The sequence below is a fragment of the Chenopodium album genome, chromosome 16 (assembly GCF_948465745.1).
Source record: "Chenopodium album chromosome 16, dcCheAlbu1.1, whole genome shotgun sequence".
NCBI lineage: Eukaryota > Viridiplantae > Streptophyta > Magnoliopsida > Caryophyllales > Amaranthaceae > Chenopodium > Chenopodium album.
The window spans coordinates 10,030,678-10,037,988 of NC_137849.1; positions in this window are offsets into that span (position 1 = coordinate 10,030,678).

Below are 7,311 nucleotides of genomic sequence, written 5' to 3' on the forward strand. Positions count from 1 at the left end.
ATAGATGAGGGTGTTGTTAAAGATAAGAGGTCAGATCTGAGAGATGACCTGGATGTAGGAACAGTTAAGGTCAACCCAGAGACTAATGGTGATTCAGATGAATCAAGAAGTTTGTGTGGATATGATGAAGAAGAGGACACTTCTCCATGGTTTAATGCTGCTATGGACTTTGAGAACCCCATTCAGCTGCAGCTAAGGTAGAAATTGAATAATGCTTCAATCTTGAGGAGGGCATTGAGACTACATGCCATTCAAAACAAGTATGAGTTTTACTTCTTGCATAATGACAATAGGAGGATTACAATACATTGTAGTATAGATGTGACTTTGAGTTCAATAGTTACACTTGTAGAATGCCTGCATGTACATGTGTGGGGGGGGGGGGAGGGAGTAAAGTGTCAATTCAAGGTGTTTGCATCAAAACTTGTTAAGTAGGAAACTTGGAAAATTAAAAGCTTGAAATTTAAACACACTTGTCTGAGAGTCATGAAGAACAGGATGATTATTGCTGAATACATAGCAAAAAGGTACTTAGAGGAGTTTAGGTGTAATCCTTCCTGGAGAATTAAGGAGATTAGGGCTAGGATTCTGAATGATTTGGGAATCGAGGTGACATAGTTTAAGGCATGGGTAGCTAGGTGTAGGGATAAACTCATCATATTTGGCTCAGCCAGGGAGCAGTATGCTAGGGTGTGGGATTATGGGTGAGCTGTGATGAAGTATAACCATGGTTCTGGGTGTAATGTGGTTGTGGATGGTATTGACAGTCCTGAGCCCCCTTTGAATTTGAGAATGATCATATGTTTAAGGCCTTTGAGAGATGGTTTTGCTAAAGGCTGTAGGCCACTGATTGGGGTGGATGTTTGTCACCTCAAGGGTGCCTATCCTGGCCAAATTCTGGTGGCAGTGGCTAAAGATGGGAACAACAACCTATATCCTCTAGCTTGGGCAACAGTGGAGGTAGAGAACAAAGAGACTTAGGGTTGGTTCTTGGAGTCTCTTGTGGCAATGTTCACACATGATCAAGGAGCTGGGTTGACAATCATGTCTGACAGACAGGAGGTATGATTTTCCTATTTTCACAAATTCATTTGTATTTGTTAACATTTTAATGTAATAAAGTTAGTAGGAAAATTGAATTGATTGCTAAATGACTCTGGTAGGGTTTACTGGAGGCAATGGCTGATGTAGTTCCAAAAGCTGAAAAGAGATTCTGTGTTAGGCACATTTAGGCAAACTTCAAGCTCAAATTTAATGGGTTAACATACAAGGAACTTTTTTGGAGTGCAACAAGGGCAACCACTTTTGTAAGTCATGTTCCTATACTCATTTGATATATATGTAATGAAATTTGTGTTTATGTCTTGCTTTCAAATGTGTAGTGTCCTGAATTTGTTTCAATTACTACATATATATTGTCAGTTAAGGTATAAATTTGCCATGGACTCTATCAAAGAGTTGTCACAAAAGGCATATGATTATTTAGTGAACATTCCCACCCATCACTGGTGTAGACATGCATTTTCACCAAATTGCAAGTCTAACATGTTGTTGAACAACATGTGTGAGACTTTCAATGCAGTCATCAGGCCTGTCAGAGATAAACCTATCCTCACCTAAATGGAATGGATGAGGAGGTATGTAATGAATAGGAACAATGAAAAGTGGGAAGATTCTAAAAGAATTACAAGCAACCTTACCCCATATGTGAGGAATGTCCTGGCTAGGATAGAATTTGTGGCTAGGAAGTGTATTGTGAAACCAGCAAGAGGGGAAAAATTTGAAGTGCAGCTGATGGATGATCAAGTATTGGTTGATCTAGAAAAGGAAACTTGCACATGTTACCATTAGGAACAAATAGGGATTCCCTATGTGCATGCTTATGCATGCATGATGGATATGAGGGGTGACATAGAGGCATTTGTTGACCCATATTACACCATGAACTTATACAGGAGTGCTTATGAACCCCTTATCCAACCCATGCCCGTTCCTAAACACTGGGAGAGAGTAAAAATGAGGGAACCACAACTTCCTGCATTTAAGGTTCAGTCTGGAAGACCAAAGAGGAAAAAAAGGAAACTTGAGCCAAGGGAGTGTTCTAATGCAAGTGGACAGCCAAGCATAACAAAGAGGAAGATGCAAAGCAGTAAATGTGGGGGTTTTGGGCACTATGCCAAGACCTGCAAAGTACCTTCTGCACCACAAACAGATGTCACAAGGTCAACATGCAGACCCCCCTTGAACACTCCTTGGATGGTGGAGGAGAGGAAAGAGAAAGCAATCAGAGCTGCAAAAAAGGTAAAACCTATATCCTATGTGTTTATGTACATTTCTTTGTTGTATTCTGTAATCTGACTAACTGGTTCAATCTTAAACCATGCCACAGAGCTCAAGTCAGCCAAGCTCAAGTCAGACAAAAATAAAGCAGCAGGCTAAGTCAAAGACAAAGGCTTCCTCAAGCCAACCTGCAACAACCACTGTTCAACAACCACCCCAAAGTTCAAAGGCTTCCTCAAGCTAACCTGTAACAACAACAATTCAACAACCACCACACAGAGGTGTGGTAACAAGGGCCAAGCTGCAAACTTTTAAGAATGTAAACCTCACTCAGTGATGTACTAAGGGCTACTTAGAAAACAATGTGTTTGTTTACTCCATTGTGTTAGTTTTTGTATGGTTTTCATTAACATTTGAACATTAAGAAATATGGAGTAGGTATTTTTTGTATGGCTTTCATTGCCATTAAAACAGTTTGAAGAAAACAGCTTTTGGCAACTATATTTCAAGATTTCTGTTCACTTTACCAATTTGCAATTTGTTCAAATTACAAAGTTCCCCATTCCCTACTTTAATACATGCATGCTCAAACAACAATCTCAAGTTCAAACCATCACAAATGAACATCAATCACATGTCATAAATAGTTTCATTCAAATCCATATTTCATTACACACAAGCTCCTAATACTTCAAGTCATAAAATGTTCATTCAAACACCTACTTCTTATAGCTTACAACTAAACACCCCTAACCATTAGGAAAACTACAGCAATTGACAAACCAATACAAATAGCCATGCCCACCCATAAACAGTTGATTGAAGACATTTCCCCTGCCTTGCATTCCCTGTTCATTCTCTTTCTTTCAGCGTTCAAGGCCTTGCATCTCATCTTCAAATTGTCAACTTCATTAATTAGGCATCTCCTTTGCCCACTGATTTCATCAACTTCCCTTTTCAATTAATTGACTTCACCCTTCAACAGCTTCTTATCCAACAACAGGTTGTTGATAACCCCTGTTTGTCAATTTGTCCCATCAGGTTGATCAACCTATTCAAATTCCTTGCAGCCCTTTTTTTCTGTGATTGGATCAAAAAACTTGCAAGATCTGAACTTTCTCCCTGGATTCTCCCTAGTCTAGCTAGTTAGCTTGGCCATTGGCACTCCACATTGGCATTTTTTTCTCCTTTGAAGGGGAAGAGCTCATGAAAGACATAATCTACATCAATTAAGGTCGAATATCACATTTAGTGCTTTGTACACATACGAATTATCATCCTCAACAACAACTTTCAATTAAAATTGCCTAATAAGAAAACCCCCAATTTCATTTCCATATAAACCCTAATTTTGTAATTGGGCATTTAGATGCGTACATACTAATCCAATCATCAAATCCAGTATAATACATGACTACATTACTAAACAAAATGAATTTAAACAATAATTACCTACCAAACAAGCTCAATTTGCCATTAAATTGCAGAGAAAATACGTTTTTAACGTATGAACAGACATACCTATTTGTTCGCAACAACCCAAGAATTCTTGATATGAATTCACTTTTTTGAATGAAATGCGACCAGATTCAACTTAATTAAACCAAAAATTTGCTAACACAAGAAGAAAATTGGAGAGAATCATGCTTTATAAAGAGATTTTAAAAAACTATCCGTTGGAGTGGGTCCCAGTAACAGTTCCGTTAACAGAACAAAGATTTTGGTGGTAACTTCAAATTTTTAATATTTTATGTGATGTTAAAATAAATTTTTTTAGGAGGTGTTAAAATCCATTTTCAGCGATTTGTCTGGTGTTAAAATCTAAAATTTTCTGATTTATTTAATAGAAGTGGCCACTTGATAATCAAATATTTAGAATGATACCATACTGAAGATGAATATGAATTAATGTCATCACCTATATACTAGCTATAAATGTACATATTAAGTTGATATCCTAGAAGAACAAGATCAGTTGCTATTGAAACTAGCAAGTGTGGTAATCTAAAGGGTTACAATGATAAGGATCCTTAGATGAGGACAGGAACAATAATTGACAATGACAAATTTGAGAAAGTGACACATTTTGATGGATCTCCTAAAGAGATCATTCTTGTACATTAAAATATGTTATGATTATATAAAGTACTCCAAAAGAGTATAAAATGTTGTCCAACAAAATCGTTATGTATCAAGATTACAATCAATTGAGTATTAGTTAATTGTCTTGCCAATTATAGAAAAAAACACATTGGTGTACTTATATCACATCTTACTCATGGCCATGCATAAAGTATCTCTAATAAGGTGATCACCAGTATTATAAAACTGACCATAATTTAAATACTAAAGGAAAAGTGATTGGATGTGATAATTAAAAATTAGGCCATCCGGGGTTTAATAAATTCCCGTTATGGAAACCTGAAGTTTATTTGATATGAAAGAAATAATGTGCTGACGCTCTCTCATGTTAAATACATGAAATAAATTGAATGGCAAGACATAACATACCATTGAGATTGAGCTATATTTGGATTGTGATTTTTAATAGTTTGTGTTAAAAAAAAAAAGTTCAAGAGATAATATAATTGGTGATTAGAAGTTCACTAGAATAATTTATATGTTTACAAATATTAGGTGACTAGAAGTTCACAAAGTACAAGTTAAGTTTTAAGTGACTAGTATCATACCATCAATGTTTCTAGTGATCCCAAAGATAACCACCCAGTGGAATTACAAGAAAGTTTATGTTTATATAACAATTCTCTTGATTGGGGCTATTGTATGTCAGTCAGCACATAAGAAAGACAATAAGAAAATAGACAACTGCAAAATTCATAATCTTCCTGTCAATATTAATTTTTAGAAGAGAAAAAAATTTCATTATTCTCTACAATGGTATTCTATTAAGGGAGCTTAATCATACGATTATTACGTTAATTCCTAAAATTGTCAATCCTTCCAAAGCTAGCCTATACAAACCTATTAGTCTTTGTACGATTATGCATAAAGCATTCTCGAAAATTTTAGATACTCGTCTAAAACCCTTTTTAAAGAAAATTATTGGTCCTCACTAAAATGCTTTTGCCCCTGACCATGCTATTCAAGATAATATTTTGCTAGTTCATGAGATAGATACTGAATCTCTTTAATACGTCTAAGAATAAGCAAGGTTGGCTGGCTCTTAAATTGGATATGGAAAAAGCTTATGACCGTATCGAGTGGGATTTCTTATGAACCACTCTAGCTTCCTTTGGTTTCAGTCCAATTTGGATTAAATGGATCAAATTTTGTGTTACCACAGTCTCTTACTCTCGTACGATTAATTATACTACTACTAACCTCAATAAGCCCTCCCGCGGATTGACACAAGGTGACCCCCTTTCTCCTGCTCTTTTTGTTGTTTTAATTTGTATGGAAGTTCTTTAAAAAAAACTGCTTCTACTTAGCCATAACAAATCGCTAGGTATTAGTATTAAGATTGCCCCTTCAGCTCCAATTATTCCTTGCTTACTTTTTGCATACGACAGTCCTCTATTTTGTAAAGCTACTCCTACGTCTTGTAATGTCCTGTGAAGTACATTAGCAGAATTTGCTTCGCTCTCTGGTCAATTGATTAATTTTCACAAATCCTCTATAGTTTTCTGTAAACATGTTACTAATCGAAACAAATCTAATTTGGCAAGCTATTTTAACATGTCCCCTAAATCTTTTCTTGGAAGTTAACTCTGCAACGTTCAATAAGGATAATTTCCAGCATCTCCATTCTAAGGTGGATAAAAAAATAAATTGTTGGTCGTCCAACTTAGTCTCCAAAGCTGGTAAGTTTGTTCTAATTCAGAGTCAACTTGAGGCTATACCCTCTTATGCTATGACCACTGCTCGTTTACTTGTTTCTATTACTTCGTCTTTTGATAAAATCTATAGGGATTTCTTTTGGAAACAATCCCCAACAAAAACAAGCTTACCCATGATTGCTTAGGATACTATATGTCAACCTAAATTGCAAGGGAGCCTTGGTCTTCCACTACTGCAAAAATGGGCAAAGAGACCCGTCCAAATATGCCTTAGAGACCCCTTTCGAAATGGTCTCTATCTCGGGGGTTTATTTTATAAAAGAAGAGACCCGTTCATAGAGAATAGGGGTCTACTATACACGTAATTCAAAAAATTATTTTATAGCAAAAGAGAACCGTCATTAAAGAAATGGGGTCTCTTTGATCACTAAAATGGAGTTGTTATCAAAGAAGTGCGGTTTTTTTGCTATTTATATACAAACCCCATATTAAAGATATAGGGTATCTTTGCCTATATAATTTTATTTAGAATTATTAATTTATTCCGACAAAATGTCATTATAAAAATGCATAATTATAAATTCGAAAAATAAAATATTATAATTATTATTCTATAAATAATTATTTCAATCAAATTTATACAAAAAAATTATACTAGTACATTGGATTAGGATTGGGTACAACATATATCTGCCAAAAAAAAAAAATATTTTTTTTATATAACTTTAATTACTATGTAGTGTATACGAAATAGACTATATATAACTTACAAGTACTATACATTATATTAGTCCGTGACTATATAAACTTAAATATAATATAAGAAGAATGAATACTTTATTGATACACATAATGTGGCTATATATATATTTTATGTAATTTGTTAATATTTAAATAATTTTAGTAAAAAAAATTTCATGTTGATTGAACCCACTAATAAATATATTCACATTATTGAATTGGTTAATTTTAGTTAAATAAAATTCAAAGCACTGTGGGAGATACATCAAAGATGCTTCAACACCTGTTTAATAAGGTCCCTTTGTTGTTTCTTTTCTAATATATAATGATTTTGTTTCAACCTGCCAAAAACCAAGAATTTTGTCTGTTTTAGATATGATTGTCCTTGCATTCGAGAGAACATTTTGTTTTCATGGGAACATCTAAATTTTAAATTTTGCCTAATTTGGTTATGTAGTATTGTTCATTTTTTTGGTAATACCATAATACACTA